Raw genomic sequence first — 12,205 nt, 5'->3', positions numbered from 1 at the left:
CAGCCCCACTGGGATGGGAGTCCCCGCTGTGGTTCAGCTCCTACCAGGTGGTGGTGGCAGGTTCTGGACTCTGGTAACTACTTCCTCCCTTCAGCTACATCAGCTCTTGGGAAGATGGTGGCTTGTACTCACTGTAGAGTCCATTCATCTTCTCCTTTTACTCTTAAAGCTTAACTAACATCTCTGTGGATTTAGCTCTGTGGCTAAATCCTCGTCTGAAATTTTGCTATTGAATACCTGGTGTGAGCTCTGTTTTTCTGACTGGACCCTGGCCAATACGTTCTATGCTGTGGTCACAACCACAGCTGTGGTCAGTAGCAATCTGTGTCCTGATCACACTGTGGTCAGTATCCTACTGAAGTGGGCTCCGTGCTGCCCTCAGCACCCTGGTTCTACTGGGGTCAGAAGAGTGGTCAGTATTGTGGTCTCCGTGGGCCATTCCTAGATGTATTATGGTCAGTGTGATGGCCAGTTTCCTGGCTCTAATGTGCTCAGATTCATGATTACTGTCCGTCATCTGTGGTCATTGTTCTGACCTTGGTTTGGACAGTAACCTGGCCGTGCTATGGTCAAAATTATGATTAGGTCACACTGTGATCAAGGTCATACTCAGTGTCTCGGTTGTACTGTTGTCAGCTTCTAGGTCAGCACCATCATCAATGCTATGATGAGCGCGGTGTCTCCCTTCCTCCGTGGTTACCGTAGTGTGTTCAGAACTGAAGAGAGATCAGCCTCCCAAGGACCTCGTGCAGCAAATCTGATGGACCAGATGACTCAGGGGCTAGCACTGGGCAAAGCCTGCTCTCCACAATGTATGGAGGCAGGGCAGAGGAGCACTGGGTCCCTGCCAACTCTCACCAGCTCACCATTGGCTTTTCCTAATTGGTGCTTGGGCAGCCATTGGCTTTAGGCCCCCATGATCCCTTCCTGGATCTAGCCAGAGGAAGAAACATCCTGGCCTTTGTTTTCCCGTATTCTGCATAGAGCCCAACACAGAGATGACCAAAAGGAGTTTAATGAGTGAATGAATCTATGCCACGCATGTCTACACATGCCTTTGCTCTTGCAGATCCCTCTATATATCATTCAGAAGCCTTTTGGTAGCAAGTGGCAGAAAGGCAATTAGAACTGTCTTAACAACAACAACAACAACAACAACAACAACAACAACAAAAGAATATCAGCTCACATAACTGGAAAAAAAAATCCAAAGGTAATTGAATTCAGGAATGGCTGGATCCAGGGGTCCTGTTATATCATCAGGATTCTCTTTCTCTGTTTCTCATCTCCAAAGCATTACACTGGGCTATTCATTGTGCATCTTTCCTTTCCTGTCAAGTCCACATTGGAAACTGAGAATCAGTCCTGCTGGGGACCCTTGGGAGAAAGGGTAGAACCTGCTCCTCACAGTTGGCCCACCCGAGGCGGAGGGAAGTGGCTGTTTGTTCTCCGGGTCCTGCATGTCACTGGGGGAGGGCCATTCCCGGGGATGCCCACTTTGGCATTTCTGGCCTGGCCAGTTGGTGAACTGAGACAATCCTGAGGCTGGAGGAAGTGTGAATGGGAACATCTCAGGGCAAAGGGGATATGGGCAAAGCGCTGACATCATCTGCTTTTGTCCCATTTTTCCGATGGAGAAATTGAGGTTCAGAGAGCTTACGACACTGGACAAAGGCCACAGACAGGATGTACAGTAGAGCTACGAGCACAATTTGGTTCATGTCTGACTCCAGACATGAGGTTCTTTATGCTGTGGTTGCAGAGGAGTACTTGGGCCAGACCCTGTGGTGTTCACATCGAGAAGGCCTGGCCCCACCCAGGTGAGCTGAGCATCACCTCTACTCTTCTCAAGCCCATGCATCTTCTCGGAGATCATGCCAGTGCCCTCCAGGTCCCGGACTCCCAATCCTGCACCTCCAAGCGCTCACACAGAGTGGAGCTCAGCCCTCCTTCCATGTCCCAGACGAGGTTTCTGAGCTCAGCTCTCAATCCTGGGGCCTCCCCACAGACCATCTCCATTGTTGAGTTGCATTCTTTCCTTCTCTTGGCCATTTCTCACTGTGGAACTGCTGCCACCACTGGGACTCCCTCCCTTCCAGGCTTCACACACACACACACACACACGCACACACACATGCACACACACATGCACACACATACATACACATTGAATGACCCAGCTGTGGGGACAGGAATTTGTCTGGCCTTGAGCAAAATGACACACACCCACACACAACATGGGCATGCAGTCACCCAGGTACACCATACCAGGTCTGGCACAACATCGGGCCCAGACAGAATGGTGTTACTCAGAACCAGCACACAAAACCACATGCAACATGTAGCCAGACACACACAACCCAGGCTCAAGAGCTCACAGAAACACAGATGGTTGAAAGATGTTAAGAGGTGAACCAGCCATAATCACCCAAGAACTGGCACGCATGAATACATTTGACCTCATACACGCAGAGATTCCCAACACAAAAAAATACACGAACCCTGCAATTCAGGCACACAGCTCACACACACAGATCCCCAGTATGGGCATATTGTTCAATGTCAGCACCGCCATAAATCCACAATTTAGTGGCATAAAGATGAACATAACGCAAACACACAGTTCCACGCGGACATTTGTAAACCAGCACATAGTTCCTATAGGAACGCATCACAAACCTACAAGACAGTCACCCAAAAGAGGCAAGCAGTTCATACACAAGCACACATGGACACGAAAAGGGGCTCAGGGTTTGTACAAGAAACCCTCAGAGACTTACAGTTCAGACCCAGTCACACACACAGTTGCACAGTACAGGCACACAGTTCTCACACACACAGAGACCCACAGGGACCCACAGCACGACACAGACACCCTCTGACACGCAAAGCCCAGGCCAGGGCAGCGTGGGAATGAGGTTGTGGGAAGGGGGAGGTGGACAGGATGACTAAGGAGGCCTCTCTGGGGGGAAGAGGGGGCGGGGGGCGGGGGGAGGAGGGCGGGTGGGCCTGCATCCAGCACATGTGGTTCCCATTACCGGCCTGGGAATTGAGGGATGAGTTGGCGGGACAAGGAGACCCAGCATCGCTTCCAGCCCTGCCAAGCCAGGAAGGAGTAAGGCCCTAATCGAGGTTACAGGCCCGGAACTTGGCTCAGAATCACAGCAGCTCCTACCAAGCAGGGTCTACCCTGAGCCAGACCTGGCTGGGGCTCACTTCAACCCCTGCAGCAGCCCCGGGGAAGGGTTTCATAGGAGAGGAAAGTGAGGGGCTCAGAGAGGTTAAGCCACTCGCCTGAGGTCACACAGCTAGGAAGTGGTGGAGCTGGGATTGGAGTTCAGGTCTCTGTGCAGCACTGGCTCCTGCCTGAAAGTAGACGCAAGACTCCTCCATTCATCCGCAAGTAGAGACAAGGCAATCGCTCCAGGCCCAGCCTGCTCTGGATCTGTGGCTATGAACAAGAAAGCCTTTGCCCTCAAGTAATTGAGAGTTCAGTGCATGCACAGATGGGCAGAGTTCTCGGAGCATGTTTGGAGAGCCCTGATCTAGCCTGGGGGTAGGGCAGGTCAGAGCCAAAAAGCTGAGTAAAAGTTGGCAGGGCTCAGCTGGCAGAGAGAAGAGCAGATGCAAAGGCCCTGAGGCTGCAGAGTACAGGAGGCTAGCTAGCTCTTCTGTTGAGGGCTGGTGACAAGTGAGCAGAGCTGCCAGACAGAAATACTTGGGGCCTGACAGGGAGTCCTGGAAGCTTGGAAGAGTGGTGAGTGGGAAGGGATATGGTGTAGTTTGGCCAACTAGCGTGAAGACTGTACCCAGGACAGCTGAAGATGTGTCTTCCCCATAACCCTGAATTTCCACTCATATTTATTCATACACCCCAGAGACGTTTATCCATGTGCACAAAGGCCCATGCCAGGATGTGTGAATGGAACAAAATGGAAAACACCTAAAAGTTCATGACTACAACAGATAACTATGCTGAGGTAAGCACTTAAAAACACACGACTAGAAATACTTGTGTCTGCATGGAGAAGACGCAGAAGTCTCTGGCTGAGCTAGCAAAGCAAGTTACAAAAGAACATGTTCAATATTGTACCAGTTATAGTTTTAAAACCTGCCAAAGTCCGTGCATCATCCATGGATACAGCCCCCCTGGATGCAGTAAACACGGAGAAATACTCCGAGGACAGAAGTTGCCACACTCCAGGGAAGAGAAGTGTAATGGGAATCGTGTGTAATGGGTATGGACTCTCAGTTTGGGAAAATGACAAAGCCCCTAGAGATGGACGGTGGTCGTGGTTGTGCAACAGTGTGAACGAACTCAATGCCACCAAACCCAACACTTAAAAATGGCTAACTGGGGTGGGGGTGGGGGTGGCGCCTGGGTAGCTCAGTTGGTTAAGCATCTGCTTTCAACTCAGATTTTGATCTCAGGGTCCTGGGATCGAGCCCCACATTGGGCTCCCTGCTCTCCTTCTTCCTCTGCCCCTTCACCCACTTGTGCTCTCTCTCAAATAAAAAAATAAAAATCTTTTAAAAATGGCTAACTGATAAATTTTATGTGAGGTATGTTTTATCACAATTTTAAATTAAAAAAAATTTAAGATTTATTTATTCATTCATGAGAGACACAGACTGAGAGAGAGGCAGAGATACAGGCAGGGGGAGAAGCAGGCTCCTCACAGGGAGCCTAATGCAGGACCCAATCCCGGATCCCAGGATCACAACCGGAGCTGAAGGCAGGCGCCCAACCGCTGAGCCACCCAGGTGTCCCAATTTTTTTTTAATTTTTTTTATTTTTTTTTATTTATTCATGATAGGCACACAGTGAGAGAGAGAGAGGCAGAGACACAGGCAGAGGGAGAAGCAGGCCCCATGCACCGGGAGCCCGACGTGGGATTCGATCCCGGATCTCCAGGATCGCGCCCTGGGCCAAAGGCAGGCGCCAAACCGCTGCGCCACCCAGGGATCCCTTTTTTAAATTTATACTCATTTACCGATAGCAGGAAAAGGAAAGACAAACAATAGCAGAAATGTGTACAGGGGCATCAAATGTGTGTACATTTTATTTTATTTTATTTTATTGACATTTTTAGGCTGGGCGGTGGGCACGTGTTTATTATAAAGTTCTCACTATATGTATTTTTTCTTTCTTTTTTTTGAGAGAGAGCACATGTGCATGTGCAAGTACACACGCACATACAAACACAGGCAGCAGGGGGAGGGGCAGAGGGAGAGAAAAAGAGAAAATCTTAAGCAGGCTCCATGCCCAGTGCAGAGCCCAACGCGGGGCTTGATCTCACCACCCTGAGATCATGACCTGAGCTGAAATCAAGAGAGATGCTTAGCCAACTGAGCCACCCAGGCACCCCACACACACTACATGTATTTTCTTATAACAGCAACACTTTTATAGCATTTCCCACATGGCAGATATTGTTCTAAGTGACCTATTTTAAGTAATTTAGCCCTCACACAACATGATGCTTAGGTGCATTATTCACCACACCATCACAGCCGTGGAGACTGTGGCTCACAGCAGTGAAAGTCACACTTGCCCTAGTGGAGGAGCAGAAGCTGGACCAGATGGTTTGGCTCTAACCATGCTACCACAGGGCCTCCACACACTTTCCACATTTCATTCATCGGCTTTGTAACTCCAGAAACATATCCAAGAAGAGGTGGTGTCTTGGAGGGGCCATGGGAAGGGACAGGAGGAACCTTCTGGGGTGCTGGAAGCAGTCTACATCTCACTTAAGGCATGTAGGCATTTGTCACAACTCAACACTCAAACAGAACACTCAAGGTCCGTGCATTTTATCCTATATGGCATGTCTCCGTGCACACAAATTATTAAAGAGAAATATACCCGATTCAGCAATCCCACTTCTGAGTATTGGTCCAAGAGAATTGAAAGTAGGGTCTAGAAGAGATATTTGCACACCTGTGTTCAGAGCAGCATTATTTACAGTAGCCAAGAATTAGAAGCAATCCAAGTGTCTATTGATGGATGAATGGATAAATAAGATGTGGTATGTCCAGATAAAGGAATAGCATTCAGCCTTTAAAGGGAGGGAAACTGGGATCCCTGGGTGGCGCAGCGGTTTGGCGCCTGCCTTTGGCCCAGGGCGCGATCCTAGAGACCCGGGATCGAATCCCACGTCAGGCTCCCGGTGCATGGAGCCTGCTTCTCCCTCTGCCTGTGTCTCTGCCCCCCCCCCTCTTTCTGTGTGACTATCATAAATAAATTAAAATTTAAAAAAATAAAAATAAAGGGAGGGAAACTCTGACACATACGAAGTGGATGATGCTTGAGGACATTATACTCAGTGAAATAAGCCAATCACAAAAGACAACCCTGTATAATTCTACTTATATGAGATGCCTAGAATAATCGAATTCACAGAGACAGAAAGCAGATGATGAGTGCCAGGCACTGGGAGAGGGGGAATGGGGAATCTGAGGGTTTTTGGGAGTAAACCCCCAAAAAATGGGGTTTACTGAGGACAGAGATACAGTTTTGCAAGATACAAAAGTTCTAGAGGGGGTGCCTGGGTGGCTCAGTCGGTTAAGCATGGAACACTTGATTTCAGCTCAGGTCATGAGGTTAAGCCCCGTGTTAGGCTCCTTGCTTAATGGGGAGTCCGCTTAAGATTCTCTCTCCCTCTCCCTCTGCCCCTGCACGTGCTCTCTCTCTCTCTCAAATGAATAAATAAATCTCAAAAAATAGTTTTAGAGATTTGTTGTACAACAATGTGAATATAGTTAATACTAGTGAAGTGCATGCTTAAAAGTGATAAATATGGTAAATTTTGTTATATGTTTTTTACCACAAAAATAATAAGATAAAATAAAATAAGAGTTATACTGGGGGGGGGGGAGCATGTATAAAGATGAGGCCAGCATCAAGGAAGATGAGCTTGCTCACTCTCTCAAATAAAGGAAGAGACAGGATGGCCTCTCAAGATCAATCTGGTTCTATGCTCAGCTTCCAGTGACCCTTTAAGATACAGACCTGCCCTCTCAAAAGGAAACTCTGGTGTCCAGGGCTCTCTAGACATAGAGCACACGTGCTTTCATGGGGACATGCCCTTGTAAGCTTGCCTGGCCTGTGTCCGTTTGTGAACCTGTACCTCACTGTCGGTGTCTCTAGGTCTGGCTGTGTGAGAAGTCACGTGGTACCCTCCCTCTCTTTGAATGAGCCTCTGCTTCAAGGATGCCTCCTCCAGATAGCCTTCCCTGACCACCCTGTCTCAAAGAACACCTCTTCTTGCCCTCCTCTCTGCCTTATTTTTCTTCATAGCGCCATTTGACATGTCACATATGTATTTGCTTACTGCCTGTCAGCCCCACTTGAGAGTTAACTCCACGAGAGCAGGGATCCTTGTTTTATTCAGTGCTGGATCCCCAGACTCTGTAACAGTACCTGGCACAAGTAGGTGCTTAATAAATATTTGTTGAGGGGCACCTGGGGGGCTCTGTCATTTGAGTGTCTGCCTTTGGCTCAGGTCATGATCCCAGAGTCCCAGGATCCAGCCCCATGCAGGCTCACTGCTCAGCGGGGAGTTTGCTTCACCCTCTCCTTCTGCCCCTCCTCCTGCTCCTCTCTCTCTTGCTTGCTCGCTCTCTCAAATAAATAAAATTATTATAAATTTAAAAAAAAATATTTGTTGATTGAATGAATGGATGAATGTGTGGTGTGGGCGAAGGGATCTCAGAAATGTCTATGACGTCAGTTTAGTTGAGCATATGCATGTACTTTATGTGTTGGTGGCATGTCTCTCTGTGTGGGGCTGTGTGTCCCTCTGTCTGCCTAGCATGTGCCAGACCCCCAGATGCAGTAGTTCAGGGTGTGACAACAGAGGTCTCAGGTGTGGCTACGCATCTGAGTGTGGGTTTATGAACATGATTCTGTGTGTGTGTGTGTGTGTGTGTGTGTGTGTGTGAGGGGGGCTTTGGGTGTGTCCAGGCACAATTGGGTGTGTGCAACTGTGTGCGTGGCCTGCTATAAATGTCAGCATGTTTGGATCTGGCTGGAGGCAAATGGGTGTGTATAACATGGGCCTACCTCTCTGAATCTGCCTATGGATCTGGGATGTGACAAGATGAGGGTCTGATTCCCTGGGCCCTTGGTCAATGTATCTCCAATGGTGTTGTGTGTATTTGTAAAATTCTCTACTCCACCCACCTCCTACAAACACGTATGAAGCCATAGGCAGCTCCCACACTGGCTGCCCAGCCCCGGCCCCAGTTCAGAACACAGAGGGTGTAATTGCTCAGGAAGCACAAGTGGTGTGATTAATTATGGCCGCTGAATATGCAAATAAGCTGGGGGGTTTCCCAGCAGCCGCCTGGGTGCTGGTGAAGATGCTGGGTAAATACAAGGAGCTGAGCGTGAAGCCCAGAATTCCCTCCTTATACCTTTGTCAATTGCCTTAATTTAGCAAGGCTGAGATTCTAATGCTTTAACCAGCTTTTAGCTAATTAAAGAGTATTCATTACACTATTAATTGATCCTCCCCTCCCAAATACCTGCACCAGGATAGGACTGGAATTGCAAAAGCAGAAGCCAGCTGACCTGCATTCAGAAACCATGGGCTGGGACGCCTGGGTGTCCCTTTGGCCCAGGGTGTGTTCCTGGAGTCCTGGGATTGAGTCCCACATTGGGCTCCCTGCAGGGAGCCTCCTTCTCCCTGTGCCTGTGTCTCTGCCTCTGTGTGTGTGTGTGTGTCTCATGAATAAATAAAATCTTTAAAAAAAAAAAAAAGAAAAGAAAAGAAACCGTGAGCTGTGTATGAGATATAATTAATTAATTAATTAATTAATTAATTAATTTAGATGTTCTTTGTTTATTTCAGACATAGAAACAGAGAGAGAGAGAGAGAGCATGGTGGTGGGGAGGCAGAGAAGTCCAATGTGGGGCTTGATCCCAGGACCCTGGGATCATGAGCTGAGCTCAGGATGCTTAAAACACTGAGCCATCCAGGAGCCCCTAATTTTATTTATTTATTTATTTATTTATTTATTTATGAGAGAGAAAGAAAGAGAGCAGGTGGGGAGGGGCAGAGGGAGAAGGAGAGAAAGGATCCTAAGCAGGTTCCAGGCCCAATGTGGAGCCCAACATGGGGCTCGATCTCATGACCCTGAGTCAAAATCAAGAGTCAGATGCTTAACCAACTGAGGCACCCAGGCACCCCTAAGATCTAAATTTTTTTTTAATGATGGAAGAAATTTCCCTAAAGGAGATGGCTTCTTATTTAGCAAAATCTCTAGCTCTAGACTCTGAGCAAGTTACTTTACCTCTGTTCTTCAGTTCCCTTACCTGCAAAATGAGGGTAATAACAGAACCCTCCTCAAAGGTTGTGATGAAGAATAAGTTAATTCACCCAGGGAAAAATTTGATGAACAGTGCCTGGCACGTAGATGCTCAATCAGTGGTCATTGTTATTAACAGTGTTAGTTGAACTAATCATGGGTTGTGTGGGTATGATGATCTGGTCTGCAAGAAATGTTGTGTTGTGAGTGGTTCTTTGACAGAAAGTGAGATAAATGTGATCCAAGTGTAGACAGTCTTAGAGGAAGGGAGCGAGGAGGGCAGGCAAGAAGAGGTACCAGGGAGGGAAATATGGCAGAGGACAGCAGAATTGTGTGAAATCCAGATTCGGGGAGCACACGCCACCAGGGACAAATTTACAGTGGTGGGGACTTTTAAGGACAAGGATAGTCAATATTAAATTCTAATTTGTTGACATGGCTGCAATGGGACCTCCTGGTTTGCACACATGCTTATATGCTGACCTTCAGTAAAAATTGGACTCATTCACTGTATTAGTCAGGATAATTAATAATAGCTGCAGTAACAAGCAACCCTTCAACATCTCAAGGGCTTAACACAATAAAGTTATTTGTTTGATGGAAGTCTTGCAGCATTCCTCCAAGCAGTAGCTCAGAGAAGTTGGCCTCTTTCTAGTTCCATGTAAGACACTCCCATCTTACAGATGTGATCTCCAAAGTCATTACAGACTGAAAGAGCTCAGAGGATCAAGCAGAAGATTTTATGGTTACCCACATCCCACTGGCCAAGACCCAGGCGCGTGCCCCAACCTAACTGCAAGGGAAGCTGGGAAATGTGTTCTCAATTAGGAGTGCTCTGAAAGAGGAAAACAACACATAGCATTGGTGTTACCATATGTGTTGAGTAAAGGATGTTTGGGAGAGGAACAAAATGGGAAGCAGGCCTGGGTGTACATTCGGATTGATAGAACAGTGTGAAAAAAATCAGCAAAAGCAACAATTCAGGAGAAGAGGTAACCAAGGGAAACACCATCCCCTCAAGAGTCATCATCGGTATTTTAGAGTTTCTGGATTCTTCACTGTGTGGGTAATACCTCCTCAAATTTCACATGGCTTTTCCTTTCATCCTTTGGGTCTCTCTGCTCAAATATTAACTCTTCAGTGAGATCTCTCCTGATGATCTTATTTCAAATATCCACCACTCCATCACTCTGCAACTTGTTTGATTTTTTTCCTAAAATCACACTACATAGCTATAGGTTTAGCTATTCTCTGCCTCCTTCATGAGTAATGTTGATTGAATGAATGAGGGAATCCAGGACAAGCACTCAGATGGCCTTATGGGACCTGGTGGCAGAGGTAGTAAGGTAAGCCCTGGCTTTTGGGGAGACAATTTACCCCAACCTGAACCCTGTAACTACTCAATCCCAACCTGACCCAACTCAACTCATACCAGCCCTCTGTCAATCCTTAACTCAATTCTGCAATGTCTATCAACTGACGAATGGATAAACAAAAGTGATATATCCAAAGAAATATTATTCAACAATAAACAGGAATGAAGTACTGATGCATGCTGCAACATGAACCTTGAACCATTATGCTAAGTGAGAGCATCCAGATCCAAACGGCCACACATTATATGATTCCACTTATATAAAATGTCCAGAATAGGCAAATACATAGAGAGAGCAAGATTAGTGGTTGCCTACCACTGAGAGGTTTGGGGGAAATGGAAAGTGACTGCTAATGGATATGGGATTTCCTTTTGAGGTGATGAAAATGTTCTGAAATTGATTGTGGTGATGGTGGTACAAGTCTGTGAAAATCATTTAATTGCATACTTTAAATGGGTGAATTATATGGTAAGTGAATTACATCTCAATAAATCTATTTTTAAAAACCCTCAACCCAATATCTAACCCCCAATTCAAGCTACCTCAAACCCAACTCTCCTCTTAACTGATGCTATCTTGACTTACCAAACTGCCAATCCCCAATCCCCATTCACAGCAACCCCTACTTACCTCTACTCCATTCATCCTCCTTCCCAAATCAACCCTCATTCATGTCAATCCAACATCTAAGTCCAAACTCTGACCTCAATCCACTGATTGCCCAATCTCCAACTCAGTGGATCCCATCATTAATACACAACTTCAAACTCAACTCACTCCAAACCAACCTCCAATTTGACTCATCTTCAATCCATTCTCAACATAACTCACCCAACCCCTACCCCCCAACATCCAGCTTACCTCAAGGCTCCGCTTCTAACATAATTCTCTCTATCCCCAACTCATCCCTTGACCTGCCACTCAGAAGTCTGACCTCTAGTCATGTTATCGCAAACCCAAATCACATCCCATGTCACCTCTTGATCTATTCCCTCACCCTCAGCTCAGCCAATAACTCTAGGACAAATCAAGATCAACGTGAAGATCTAACTATCTTTTCCCTCCCTCTCTCCCTCCCTCTTTCTTTTTTAAAGTTTGAGATCTTCCTAATAGGTTCACAATTTTTTTCAGCTTTATTGACATAGAATTGACATATGATATTGTGTAAGTCTAAGACATACAACCTGTTAACTTGATACACTTATATATCGTAAAATGATTACCACCATAGCATTAGCTAACACTTGCATCACATCACATAGTTACCATTTCTTTTTTTGTGGTGTAAGCATTTAAGATCTCTCTTAGAGATCTGGTGATTTTTGACTTTTCTTCTAAGGGCCTGAACTGGTAAACAGACCCAACGTCTCCAGAGAGTATCATAATTGGATGCCCCTACCTCCCAAAGTCACCTCTACCAAAAGGTACAATAAAACAGGTCACGGCAGATACCTCAGGTGAGATAAGAGCCTGACCTTATGAAAGATATAGCCAGCACTAGATGAAAGACACAGGGA

Source organism: Canis lupus, chromosome 20 (genome assembly GCF_003254725.2).
Source record: "Canis lupus dingo isolate Sandy chromosome 20, ASM325472v2, whole genome shotgun sequence".
Taxonomy (NCBI): Eukaryota; Metazoa; Chordata; class Mammalia; order Carnivora; family Canidae; genus Canis; species Canis lupus.
This window is presented reverse-complemented; position numbering follows the sequence as displayed.